General features: G+C 33.8%; 1 long non-coding RNA gene across 1 annotated transcript; it reads left to right on the forward strand.

The window, feature by feature from the left end:
* The first annotated feature begins 2,066 nt into the window (after nt 1–2,066).
* Nucleotides 2,067–11,596, forward strand: LOC125493409 (uncharacterized). The gene is made up of 2 exons (XR_008967640.1): nt 2,067–2,132; nt 11,411–11,596. It is a non-coding gene; the product is annotated as an uncharacterized LOC125493409 (long non-coding RNA).
* The last annotated feature ends 3,680 nt before the right edge of the window (nt 11,597–15,276 follow it).

The following is a 15,276-nucleotide window of genomic DNA, read 5'->3' on the forward strand; positions in this document are numbered from 1 at the left end:
ACCGGTCTCGCGCCACGCTCCGGCGCACCCCCCCTGCCTCGCCGTCATTCGCCGCACCTGCCAACGTTCCCGCACTCTCTCTCTTCCTTGCACTCTTCTTTCTCGCTCAACCTCGCGCCTTGCTGTACCACGCCACTGGAGGTTGCCGTCAGTATCAGTCGCCCCCTGCCGCACCGTCGATTGCCGACCGCCGACCGCCTGCACGCACTCCCGTCCTTTCTCTCCTCTCTCGTTCAATCTGTCGTTCTTCTTCTTCGCGTGACACCGCCGACGACCCTCGCGCGCGGAACCACCGGATACCACCGCCGGAGATCGTTGCTGCTCGTCACCGCCGTCCACCGAGCCAGAACCGAAGTCACGGTGCCACGCTTTGTCCCCCCTGCTCTTAGAGCACCATTACTCATGATTGGAAAAAAAGATCATCCCACTCTCTTTCTAACTTTCTCTCTCTAAAAAATTACATCCCACAATCTTTTCCCACTCATCTCCTTAACCATGAACCATTTTTCAATCATCCCAACTACTTTTTTACACCACCCAACTACTTTTTCTCTCTTATCACCCATCACCATTATATAATATTTTTATTATTTACTTTTTAATAATATTAAATATTCATTACTAATTGATAAAAAAATTAATTTATAATTAAATAATTAGTGTTTTTAGCATTAACTAAATTACATGTACAAAAATATTGTTTATTTTTAAAAAAAAGTGTAAAAGTGGAACATATTTCATATAAAATAAGCAAAATTATATAAAATTAGAAAATAGCTAGAAAAAAAAATTTATCCAAAATATTACAAAATGGGTCTCTATTTATAGATCTCTGAAAAATAGAGCCATTGGTATTTTTTTTATTTTTTTTCGCTTTGTATTTTTTAAGATATTGCATTTTTAATATTTATAATTGTAGTATTTCTCTTACCTGTCAGAATTTGACAAGTGTCAAATTCTGACGCGCGCGTCAGAAAATCTGACACACGCGTCAGAAATCAGACTAAAGTCAATTTTTTTTGGCTTTCCCCAAGCCAAAACGACGTGTTTTGGCTATTTTTTAGCCAAAACACGTCGTTTTGGCTGGGGGAAAGCCAAAAAAAATTAATTTTCCTCAGATCAGGCAGTGGGTCCCACTCCCACGCCTGATCACCATTTCACTCGTCCCATCTCTTTTTTTTTTTCCAATCACCTTCATTCATCCTACAATCTTTTTCCCAATTGTGGTTAAGGCCCATTTTTTCTCAATCACCTCCATGATCTTTTTTTTCAATCATGGTTAATGGTGCTCTTAGTAGCAGAGGTAATGGCCTTTTCCCTTTTAAAATTTTGATTTCCTAAGTTTAATTCAAGCCCAAGTTTAATTTAATTCCCTTGTTAGTATATATACTTGTTTGGGCCTAGGAGACTACAATAGAACTTAAAGTGAAGTTTTATAAAGCTAATTTGTTATTATGTTGGGCTAAAAGATGTTTTAGACTTGTTTCATGGACTGATTTTAGTTAGTTTCATTAAACCACCTAACTTATTTACCAAAATCTATTATTGGGTTATAATTCATGACTTCTAAACTAGTTGAGTTGTTTTAAACAAATCCATTGCACTTGTTATTTGTAATTTGAGTTTAAGTTATCATCACTTCACTAATCCTTAAGTTCACTTATAATAACCAGCTACTTGACTTACTAGTTTAACTGATTTAATAATATAATGTCAATGGTTCTAGTATATTTCAAATTAGTTTAATAATAGACGATTAATTGGTTATTAACTACGAACTCTTATAACAAAAATATATTTTCAAAGGGTTATATGTTATGTATTAATATAGCTTTAAGTACGATGTTAGATAATTCTAAAAGTATAACTAAAGGAGCTATTTCACCAAATTAGTTGATTAAAGAGTCATCTTAATTAAAAAGTTGTTAACGATTAAGGAATAATAATCTTTAAGGAGACCTTTATGACGTTATAATGAACGTTATGACCTTAATAAGCGCTAACTAATATTTAAGTTTAAAAGCTAAATAATAACGAAACGTTCTTTAATAAAATTATTCTTGAATAGATTAAAGAAGATAAGGATATTACAAGCCTCCCCCGGCTATCATGGTTGGTAAGCAGGAATTCAGGTAAGTCTATTGCTAACACCACAAATCCCTTTCGAATGATGTTTTATGGTATTTCGCACTATGTTGTTGATGTATGGATTGTGGGATGATAAAGGTTTTATGAATATGATGATTTTCGATGATATGAAATGATTTTGATGTTTATGAAAATATGAGTATGATGCCACTATGATTTTAATGATGTTTCATGATTATGATTACAATAATGTAATGTAATTATGATATGTAAAAAGAGACGAAACATGATAAAGTACAGTGAAAGATGGTTCTTGGCAGTATGATACGGGCACCGCAAGTGTCACCTATGTTGTGACCGCCTGACTATTTTATACGGGCACCGCAAGTGTCACCTATGTTATGACCGCCTGACTGTTTATGATACGGGCACCGCAAGTGTCACCTATGTTGTGACCGCCTAACTGTTTAAATGATACGGGCACCGCAATTGTCACCTATGATGTGACCGCCTGACTGTTATGAAGTGGGAGACGTCCCCTATGTTATGATGTACTAGCCAAGTTACCAAAGTAAAAGATATATGATGATGAACATGATAAGGAAGATAATGTAACATGTTATGATATGTTTGTGAAATGGTTTTACCTATTCTCTTCTCCCTGTTTATAAATAAAATGATGTGAAATGAATTTACGATGTTAGAGTAGTATGTTACTGAGCCTCGGCTCACGATGTAATATCCTAAAAATCTTAAACATATTTAAGCGAATAATTAACATAATAATGTAGTTAGAGTATATTTTATTTTATTCATTCCACTAATTAAGCAACGTACAATAAAATGATTATAGAATTTTCAACATAAAAATTGACCAACTTAAATTATGACGATAATTTATAATTTACAATGCCATGAGTCAAACAAGAAGGCTAATATAGTTGATAATTTACTTAAAGTACAAAATGTTAACATTTCACCCAAGATTTCATTAAGTCACGTTTGAAGGTGTTAGTATGAAAAATTTTCTGATTTTTGGTTGGGAAACAAAAAGGGAAAAAGGAAAAGAGAAAGCTATGGTCAATCCCCATTAATGGTGTCTTCCTCCTTACTCCACCATGTCCATTTGGCACCCATGCCTTGACTCTCTTCTTCTCCTTCTTCAGTCAAGTCTATTACCAATCCTCACCATTGCTTCTTCAAGTTAACAAAATCAGATTATTTACATCACCATCTTCTTCCCAACCACTGATTTTAACTCCAAAATTCCCTATAAATAGTCATGGATTCAATACCAAGAACACACCAACAACAATAACTCTTCTCTCTAATCAGAAAATTCAGTCAATAATCGTCGGAAAAGTTGTGACTAAAAGAAATTAAAAAAAAAAGAAAAAAAAGAAAATAGAAAACCCCAAATTCATAATCTCTCTCCTCTGTTTCGAACCCCCCACGACCGACCACCGTCGGCCACCGCGCGCGCCACCTGCGCCGCTCCCAGTCCTGCCCCCTCCTTGTCTTCACTCGCCGGTCACCAGCCCGCCGCCGGAGCTCCGCCAAACCGCCAGCAGCTTCGTTCTCTCACTCTCCTCTTCGCACACTCTCACTCCTCTTCTTCTTCGCGCATCACTGCCGCGCGCGCAGCACCGTCGAGACCCAGCCACCACGCCACGCTGCCGTCGTTTCTCACTGACCGCCGCTGCTGCTCTCCGTCCACCGGAGCCGACGTCCCATCCCTGCCGGAATTTTCGTCTTCCCTGCTCTAGTAGTAGAGGTGATGATATTTTTGTTTTAAAATTTCTGATTTCAAGTTTTATGTTAATGCAAGCCCAAACTACTACCTAGTGTTAATTAGTTTAATTGGGCCTAAAGAAAACTGACTTATATTAGCCAAACCAATTCAATAGTGTTGCATGTTCATTAATTGGGCTCAATCTGATTTTTGATGGTGTTAGTCAAACTACTTACTAATGGTTAGGCTAATGGAGTTAAATGAAACTGATTTAGTGCTTTATTAAGCCATGTTAGTTTAATTTATTAAGTCAATCATAATAATGGGCTTATAATCTGAATTTACTTAGTTAAATCATTTAAGTTAATCTTGTTGCTTTAATATATTGAGCTTTAGTGGACTGATTTAGTTAGTTTTAATAAAACACCCAATTAAGCTGTTTAAAACTAATTAAAAATAATTCATCAAGCTTGTTGTTTATAATTAAGTTTAAGTTATGAGTACTTCACTAATATTTAAGTTCACTTATAATAATTAGTTACTTGACTTGTTAGTTTTAAATGACTAAATAATATTAAAATAATGTTAATCGATCTATTATAACTTTAAACTTAATTAATTTATTAATGGATAACTAATTAGTTAATAACTATGAAGTAGAATAATGTTATGTTTTCGAAAGGTCAATCATAATAACATTTCGTTATTATTTAGCTTTTAAGCTTAAATATTAGTTAGCGCTTATTAAGGTCATAGCGGTCATTATAACGTCGTAAAGTCTCCTTAAAGGTCATTATTTCTTAATCGTTAATAACTTTGTTCAATTAAGGTGACTCTTAACAACCACTTAATGAAATAACTCATTTCTAGTATTTTTTAGAATTATCGAAACATTAAAGTTATACTACTACTATTATATAACCTTTCGAAAACATAACATTATTCTAGTTCATAGTTAATAACTAATTAGTCGTCATTAATAAATTAATTAAATTTAAAGTTATAATAGATCCATTAACATTATTTTAGTATTATTTAGTCATTTAAAACTAACAAGTCAAGTAACTAGTTTTTATAAGTGAACTTAAGAGTTAGTGAAGTATTCATAACTTAAACTCAATTATAACAACAAGCTTAATGAATTATTTTTAATTAGTTTTAAACGACTCAACAAGTTTAGAAATCATGAATTATAACCCAATAATATATTTTAGTAAATAAGTTAGGTGGTTTAGTAAAACTAACTAAATCAGTTCACTAAAGCTCAATATATTAAAGCAACAAGATTAACTTAAGTGACTTAGCTAAATAAATCAGATTATAAGCCCAATATTATACTTAACTTAATAAATTAACCTAACATGACTTATTAAAGCACTAAATCAGCAGCTTTAGTTTAACTCCTTTAGCCCAACAACAAATAATTCAGATTTAGAACTTAAGTTTATTCATGAGTCCAAGGTTCTAGGCCCAAATAAAATATTAAAGGTTAAGGGTTACAAACTTGGGCTTGCATTAGAAAATAAGAAGTCAGTAAATTTTAAAAGAAGAGTATCATCACCTCTGCTACTAGGAGTAGTCGGAAGTGCGGAGTAATAGACTTTGCACCGCCTAGGAGTGGTCCTTTGGGAAATTAGATATTAAGGAAAACTCGAGGTTAGTAAATGACGATTTGGGTTGATATAAGATGAGATATAAGACAATGGATGAAAAATATGAGGTTTACTTCCATGAATGAGTTATTAGGAGTTGAGGATTATTTGGGTTATTAGAATTTTAAAGATGTAAGGATTTGAACTTATGATCTTTTGAGGTATTATTTGAAGATTAGTGCAACCTAAACCTTTGGGGTTAACTAGAGTTTAAGATGTTAAATGGAAAATTTTGCGATTTAAACTTGGCAGGAATTATCTGAGAAGATTGATATTGAATAACCTGAGGATAAAATGATGGCTATTTGAGTAATAGGGGCCAAGGTGAATGATCTTTTGAGGTATGAGTAGTAATATTTGATGTTCGAGGTAATACACGAATTAATATTTAGATATGATATGATGAGTAGGGTTATATTATTTGTGGGATGATGAAAAGGCTAAGCTATATGTTATAAGTTAAGACTGAATTTTACTTTATAGGAGTTCATATGACGATTTTGGAGATTTGAAAATTTTGAAGGGATTTAGAAATTCTACTCGAGGAATTAGAAAGCAATTACCATTACTTCAGTTATTAAGGATTTTAGTTTTAATGGTTGAAGCACTTCCTAATTGATGCGAACCACTTTTTGGGAGTTATAGGATTGTAGTGAAAAATAAATTATGACTAAGTAATTGAAGAGTTAGACGAATCAATGTCTTGAAGGAATAGGAATTTGCTACTTGGAGATGTAATAGCCATATGGAATATAATTAAGAAGTAAGCGTTGATGTCGAGACGAAAATTAATGTGCATAAGTGCTTGACTTTTCTATTTTACCAAGATTTGGGACAAAAAATTTCTAAGTTTGAAATGTTGTTAGATAAATGGTTTATTTGTATATGTTAATGAGATGATCTAGAAATGAATTCAAGTGATCAAATAGGATAATGGAAAAATGTGGAGGAAATTGAAATTGTGATGAGAAGTAAACATTATTTGGATCGGTGCAGCCTTGAATAATTAAGATCTTGAGTATTGATGTTAGCTAGGTAAGGAGTACGTTATGACATTGTCAGATTAGTAAGTGCTTAACGTTGAGGCTATAATAATGATATTGATTTGGTATGATAATGTGATGATTGAAAATTTGGGAATGCACAAATATTAGGTTTAGGGATCTTTAGTGAATACCTTATTAGATGATACTGTTATTATACAGACGTGAACCAAAATGTGATGTTTACGAATGCCTTAATAAGCTTATATTGTGGAATTGATAAGAGAATGTATATTATATACCAAGCAGGATGAGAATCGTCAAATGATAAAGAGTAAGAAAAGAATGGGTTGATATATTAAGGGGCATGATTAACATTCGAGTTTAAGCTTTCTAAGTAAAAATGGTGGGCGTAGTATGAAATAGTGTCATGGATATTTAAATTCACAAGGATTCAACACATATTATGGAAAGTAAAGTTGTACTGAGAAAGTTTGAGGTTAGATTCAAGAACGCTATGATCTCCTTATCGTAGCGTAAAAGTTTTAAATAGGTTTAATGGGTTGGCTAAAAATTAGGTATAGATGAACCAAGCTGTTTGAGCGTTTGCGCTTTTGCGTGTGCAATATGAATCTGTTTATGTAAAGATGTGGTGCATGTGATTATCGGTGTTAGTTACCTCTTAATGCGTACGTAGTATCATGCATTTTTTTTTATGATATGTAGTTACTCAAAGTATGTATCTTGATAATTTGAGAAACCAAAAGAATTTCAAACGAGGTCTCATCAAATGAGCTAGTTGGAATTCATTGCCAACAAGTTTGCCCTTTTTGTTTTCTTTGCTCCTCGATTTCGCAAGTCGAGTTGAAGTAGAGATACCAAAGATGATGGCGGAATGGAGGCTGAATATCTAACGAAGCCATGAAGGCTTGAGATCTTGGTCCTGTTAAATGAATTTAGCTTGTTGTTTTATCGAGAGACTAAATCGCAAGTTTCGAGGACGAAACTTTTTTCTAAGGGGGTAAAGATGTAATATCCTATAACTTAACCAGGTTTAATGAATTAATTAGTTATAATTAATCACTAATTTGACTAAGAGTTAAAATTTTCTTTATGTTATGCTAAGCATAAATTACTAGACTTGGTAAAAAGTTGTAATTCTATTGTTTAACAAGAAAATATTAGACTTATAATTAACTATCACCAAATTAGGTGGTTGAAAGTTGAAACAATGACTATTTTCAGATTTCATAAATTAAAAGAAAAATAAAAAAATTATAAAACTGAGAAAGTTGACTACTTTCTTCCTCCTTCTTCATTCCTTCATTCTCATGGCAAACACATGGCACACATGCCTTCACTTTCCTCTTCTTTTTCAGTCAAATCTATCACCAATCCTCACCATTGCTTCTTCAAGTTGACAAATTCAGATTATTTACAATAACTCCTCCCAACCACTGATTTTAAATCCTCCAAACTCCACTATAAATAGCCATGGAAATTCAACATCAAGAACTCACCAACAACAACCTTCATCATCTCTTCTCTCTCTAATCAGAAAGTTCTGTCAACAAATTACCGGAAAATTGAAATTGTGACTAAAGGAAACCCACAAGAAAAACCCCATTTTCTCTCTCTCTCTCTCCTCTGGTTCGCCCCCCCCCAACCAGCCACCGTCGGCCACCGCGCGCGCCACCTGCGTCGCGCCCAGTCCGCCGTCACCTCGCTGTCACTCGCCGGAGACCGCCGCGCCAGGAGCTTCGCTCTCGCTCCTCCTCACGCACTCTCTCTCCTCGTCGCTCTCTCTCCTCGCTCTTCGCGCGTGCTGCTGCTCGAGCTTTTCGCCGCCGCCGGAGTTCTGTGGGACGCCGCCGACTTTCCGTGCCGTCGCCGCATCTTCGCCGGAACTAGCCGAGGGCTGCTGCCCTGTCTTGGGTCGTCCCTGCTCCAAGAGAGCAGAGGTATAATACCACCTCTTTTATTCCTCCCTCTTATAAATTGACTTAAAGTTTTATGTTAATGCAAGCCCAAATTACCACCTATTGTTAAGTTAGTTTAGATTGGGCCCAAATCAAATTAGTTAAACCAACTTAGTTTAATTATTGCATGGATTAGTTGGGTTTCTAAAATCTGATTTTTATTAGTTAAACTTAAACTAACTCAATTTAATTGTTGTAAGTACATAAATTGGGCTCAAATCAGACTTTTTATAGTATTAGCTAAGCTACTTATTATTAGATGGACTAATTGAGTTAAACTAAAGCTGATCTAGCATTTTATTATAGTGTTATTAAGTTAAGTATAATGTTGGGCTTATAATCTGATTTACTTAGCTAAGTCATTTAAGTTAATAATCTTGTTACTTTAGTATATTGAGCTTTAGTGGACTGATTTAGATAGTTTTACTAAACCACCTAACTTATTTACTAAAATTTATTATTGGGTTATAATTCATGATATCTAAACTAGTTAAGTTGTTTAAAACTAATTAAAAATAATTCATTAAGCTTATAATTGAGTTTAAGTTATGAGAACATCACTAATTCTTAAGTTACTTGTAATAATTAAGTTACTTGACTTGTTAGTTTTAAATGACTAAATAATATTAAAATAATATTAATGGTTCTAGTATATTAAAAATTAGTTTACTAATAGACGATTAATTGGTTATTAACTACGAACTCTTATAACAAAAATATCTTTTCAAAGGGTTATATGTTATGTATTAATATAACTTTAATATTTCGATAATTTCTAAAAATATATAGCTAAATGAGTTATTTCACTTAATTAGTTGTTAAAGAGTCACCTTAATTAAAAAGTTATTAACGATTAAGAAATAATGACCTTTAAGGAGACCTTTACGACGTTATAATGACCGCTATGACCTTAATAAGCGTTAACTAATATTTAGGCTTAAAAGCTAAATAATGAAACGTTCTTTAATAAAACTATTCTTGAATAGATTAAAGAAGATAAAGGATATTACAAGCCTCCCCCGCTATCGGTTGGTAAGCAGGAATTCAGGTAACGTCTACTGCTAACACCCGCATTCCCCTTCAAAGTATGTTTATGATCATGATTAATATTATGTTTTATATATGGATTGCGGGATCGAAATGAAATGTTTTATGATGGATTATGATGATATGATGCTATGAAATGATGATGATGATGTTATGATGAAATTAATGAATGTAATTATTCGCGATGATGATGATATGCTTAAAACCAATGAAACATGATAAATTCAAGTGAAAGACGGTTCTTGGCAAGTATTCTGTTATTCCGGTCGTGCACGTACCTTCCGGCCGGTTAACCACCTTCCGTTTAGTGAGGGCTATTGTCCTTGGGTGGCACGCGCATTCTGGGCAAATAATGCCACCTTCCGTTTAGAGGGCTTTTGTCCTCGGGTGGCTGCCTTCCGTTTATGATGTTACGATGTTTTGGGGAGACGTCCCTTCCGTTGTACTAGCCAAGTTACCAAAGTAAAATATATGATGATGAACATGATAAAGAAGATAATGTAACATGCTATGATATGTTTGTGAAATGGTTTTACTTATTCTCTTCTCCCTGTTTATAAATAAAATGACTCTTTAACAACGAATTAATGAAATAACTTATTTAGCTATACCTTTAGAATTATCGACACATTGAAGTTTTATTACTACATATTATGTATAACATTTCGAAAGCATAACATTATTCTAGTTCATAGTTAATAACTAATTAGTTGTTCAATAATAAATTAATTAAGTTTAAGGTTATAATAGATCCCATAACATTATTTTAATATTATTTAGTCGTTTAAAACTAACAAGTCAAGTAACTAATTATTATAAACGAACTTTAAGGATTAATAAAGTACTCCTACTTAAACTTAATTATAAACAACATGCTTAATGAATTAGTTTTTAATTAGTTTTAAACAACTCAACTAGTTTAGAAATCATGAATTATAACCTAATAATAGATTTTAGTAAATAAGTTAGGTGGTTTAGTAAAACTAACTAAATCAGTCCACTAAAGCTCAATATACTAAAGTAACACGATTAACTTAAATGATTAAACTAAGTAAATCAGATTATAAACCCAACATTATGATTAACTTAATAAATTAAAAAGTTATTAACGATTAAGAAATAATGGCCTTTAAGGAGACCTTTACGACGTTATAATGACAATTATGACCTTAATAAACGCTAAACTATTATTTTGACTTAAAAGCTAAATAACAAAACGTTCATTAATAAAAACTATTCTTGAATAGATTAAGGAGGATAAAGGATATTACAAGCCTCCCCCAGCTAGCTAACACCCGCATTCCCTTTCGAAGTATGTTTTATGATCATGATTAATATTATGTTTTATATATGGATTGCGGGAAATGAAATGTTTTATGATGGTTATGAACTTATGATGATACGATGCTATGAAATGACGATGATGATGTTATGATATGAAATGAAAGAATATAATTATTCACGATGATGATGATATGCTTAAAAGAAATGAAACATGATAAATTCAAGTGAAAGACGGTTCTTGGCAAGTATTCTGTTATCCCGGGTCGTGCACGTACCTTCCGGCCGGTTAACCACCTTCCGTTTAGTGAGGGCTATTGTCCTCGGGTGGCACCGTGCAAATCTGGGCAAATAACGCCACCTTCCGTTTAGTGAGGGCTTTTGTCCTCGGGTGGCTGCCTTCCGTTTATGATGTTATGATGTTTTGGGGAGACGTCCCTTCCGTTGTACTAGCCAAGTTACCAAAGTAAAATATATATGATGATGAACATGATAAAGAAGATAATGTAACATGATATGATTTGTTTGTGAAATGTTTTACTTATTCTATTCTCCCTGTTTATAAATAAAATGATGTGAAATGAATTTACGATGTTAGAGTAGTATGTTACTGAGCCTCGGCTCACGACGTTTTGTTTTATGTTTTAGGTACTGATGGTAATAACGGGATGGCGTAGCAGTGGGGATTTAATTACTATCTAGATTATCTAGACTCTCATGGTTTTAATTTAAGTTTATGTCAAAACTCTGATTAGTAACTAAGGTTTCTGTTAATTAAGACTAATGTTGGACCTCTATTATGCTTCATGTTATAAAATGTTTAAGTTTATGATATTATGTTGCCTTGTATTTTTCTTATGGAAAGTACGGCGGTAACGCACCGACTATCTAGGTTCCGCTGCTAATAATCGATTAATTAACTTAACAACGATGATTAGAGGTCGGGGCGTTACACGTTGATACCACTCTGTAACGCCCCGACAAAATTACATAACCTTAATCGTCAGCGGAAGCATAATCTAATCATGTGGGTTATGGCCCACAAACAAAAATAATAGCCTAAAATTGAAAATTCACTATACAAATACTCATCGTCTAATAATACTTGTTTATCCATCATACAAAATATCCTAAAACCTCATAGAATCATACATAATCTCCATAATGCAGTATAATAGTGATCCATATCTGTTCTTCCATACCTAAAACATAAAACAAAACGTCGTGAGCCGAGGCTCAGTAACATACTACTCTAACATCGTAAATTCATTTCACATCATTTTATTTATAAAGAGGGAGAAGAGAATAAGTGAAACAATTTCACAAACATATCATAGCATGTTACATTATCTTCTTTATCATGTTCATCATCATATATTTTACTTTGGTAACTTGGCTAGTACAACGGAAGGGACGTCTCCCCAAAACATCGTAACATCATAAACGGAAGGCAGCCACCCGAGGACAAAACCCTCACTAAACGGAAGGTGGCGTTATTTGCCCAAATGCGCGGTGCCACCCGAGGACAATAGCCCTCACTAAACGGAAGGTGGTTAACCGGCCGGAAGGTACGTGCACGACCCGGGATAACAGAATACTTGCCAAGAACCGTCTTTCACTTGAATTTATCATGTTTCATTGGTTTTAAGCATATCATCATCCGTGAATATAATTATTATTTCATATTTCATCATCATCATTTCATAGCATCATATCATCATAACCATCTAAAACATTTCATTTCATCCCGCAATCCATATATAAAACATAATATTAATCATGATCATAAAACATACTTGAAGGGGAATGCGGGTGTTAGCAGTAGACGTTACCTGAATTCCTGCTTACCAACCATGATAGCCGGGGGAGGCTTGTAATATCCTTTATCTTCTTTAATCTATTCAAGAATAATTTTATTAAGAACGTTTCGTATTATTTAGCTTTTAACCTAAATATTAGTTAGCGCTTATTAAGGTCATAGCGGCCATTATAACGTCGTAAGGGTCTCCTTAAAGGTCATTATTTCTTAATCGTTAATAACTTTGTTCAATTAAGGTGACTCTTTAACAACCACTTAATGAAATAACTCATTTAGCTATATTTTTAGAATTATCGAAACATTAAAGTTATATACTACATATTATATAACCTTTCGAAAACATAACATTATTCTAGTTCATAGTTAATAACTAATTAGTCGTCCATTAATAAATTGATTAATTTAAAGTTATAATAGATCCATTAACATTATTTTAATATTATTTAGTCATTTAAAACTAACAAGTCAAGTAACTAATTATTATAAGTGAACTTAAGGATTAGTGAAGTACTCATTTAAACCAATTATAAACAACAACTTAATGAATTATTTTAATTAGTTTTAAACAACTCAACTAGTTTAGAAATCATGAATTATAACCCAATAATAGATTTTAGTAAATAAGTTAGGTGGTTTAGTAAAACTAACTAAATCAGTCCACTAAAGCTCAATATACTAAAGTAACAAGATTAACTTAAATGACTTAGCTAAGTAAATTAGATTATAAGCCCAACATTATACTTAACTTAATAATTAAACTAATATAACTTAATAAAATACTAAATCAGCTTTAGTTTAACTCAATTAGTCCATCTAATAATAAGTAGCTTAGCTAATACTATAAAAAGTCAGATTTGAGCCCAATTTATGTACTTACAACAATTAAATTGAGTTAGTTTAAGTTTAACTAATAAAAATCAGATTTTTGAAACCCAACTAATCCATGCAATAATTAAACTAAGTTGGTTTAACTAATTTGATTTGGGCCCAATCTAAACTAACTTAGCAATAGGTGGTAATTTGGGCTTGCATTAACATAAAACTTAAAGTCAGTTTATAAGAGGGAGGAATAAAAGAGGTGGTATTATACCTCTGCTCTCTTGGAGCAGGGACGACCCAAGACAGGGCAGCAGCCCTCTGCGAGTTCCGACGAAGATGCGGTGACGGTACGGAAAGTCGGCGGCGGCCCACAGAACTCCGGCGGCGGCGAAAAGCTCGAGCAGCAGCAGCGCGTGAAGAGGAGCGTCGAGGAGAGAGAGCGACGAGGAGAGAGAGTGCGCGAGGAGGAGAGAGAGTGAATGTGTGCCGGTGCGACGAGGCCAGCGAGCGACGCCGAGGCCAAGGGAACGCGGCGCAGGTCCGGCGTCGCGTGAGGTGGCCGACGGGGGGGGGTGGTCAGACGCGGTGGTACTGTGGTGGTGTTGGTGGTGCAAAAACATTTTTAAATTTTGGCTTTTTAACTTCCTTCTTGTTTTCATTTGTTTCTTGATTAAATTTGAGGTGAATTTCTGGATGGAGTAGTTGTTATTGTGTGGTGTGTTTGAGCAAAGAGGGTATCTATTTATAGCCATTGTTGGAGCTCAAAACCATGAGCTTTGTTGGGTGGTTTTTGACCAAAATTATGGATGTAAACCATTGAGTTATGGAATTGAATAGTATGTCTACTGAAATATTGATTTAGGTGAAGGTATGAGTGGGTTGGGCAGAGAAAAAGCTGATCAAGTTTGGGCATGTTTGCCATGTGTTTGCCATAGAAGAGGAAGGAATGAAGTAGGAGGAAGAAAGCAGTAAACTTTCTTAGTTTTATAATATTTTCTTTATTTTTCTTTTAATTTATGAAATCAGAAAATGGTCATTGTTTTAACTTTCAACCACCTAGTTGGGTGATAGTTAAATATAAGTCTAGTATTTTCTGGTTAAACAAAAGAATAGAATTACCACTTTTTACAAAGTCTAGTAATTTATATTTAGCATAACAAAGAAAATCTAAATCTTAGTCAAATTAGTGATAACTATATTTAATTAATTACTTAAATATGGTTAAGTTTTTAGGATATTACATCCTTACCCCCTTAGAAAAAGTTTCGTCCTCGAAACTTGCAATTTAGTTAATTGATAAAACAACAAGCTAAATTCATTTAACAAGACCAAGATCTCAAGCCTTCATGGCTTCGTTAGATATTCAGCCTCCATTCCGCCATCATCTTTTGTATCTTTACTTCAACTCGACTCGCGAAATCGAGGAGCAAAGAAAACAAAAAGGGCAAACTTGTTGGGAATGAATTCCAAATAACTCATTTGATGAGACCTTGTTTGAAATTCTTTTGGTTTCTCAAATTATCAAGATACATACTTAGAGTAACAACATATCATAAAAAAAAAATGCATGATACTACGTACGCATTAAGAGGTAACTAACACAGATAATCACATGCACCACATCTTTACATAAGCAGATTCATATTGCACACGCAAAAGCGCAAACGCTCAAACGGCTTGGTTTACTTAATTTTTAGCCAACCCATTTAACTTATTTAAAACCTTTACGCTACGATATGGAGATCATAGTGTTCCTGAATCTAACCTCAAACTTTCTCAGCATAACTTTACTTTCCATAATATGTGTTGAATCCTTGTGAATTTAAATATCCATGACACAATTTCATACTACGCCTGCCAGTTTTACTTAGAAAGC

This window comes from Beta vulgaris, chromosome 9, assembly GCF_026745355.1.
Source record: "Beta vulgaris subsp. vulgaris cultivar EL10 chromosome 9, EL10.2, whole genome shotgun sequence".
In the NCBI taxonomy this organism is placed as follows: Eukaryota; Viridiplantae; Streptophyta; class Magnoliopsida; order Caryophyllales; family Amaranthaceae; genus Beta; species Beta vulgaris.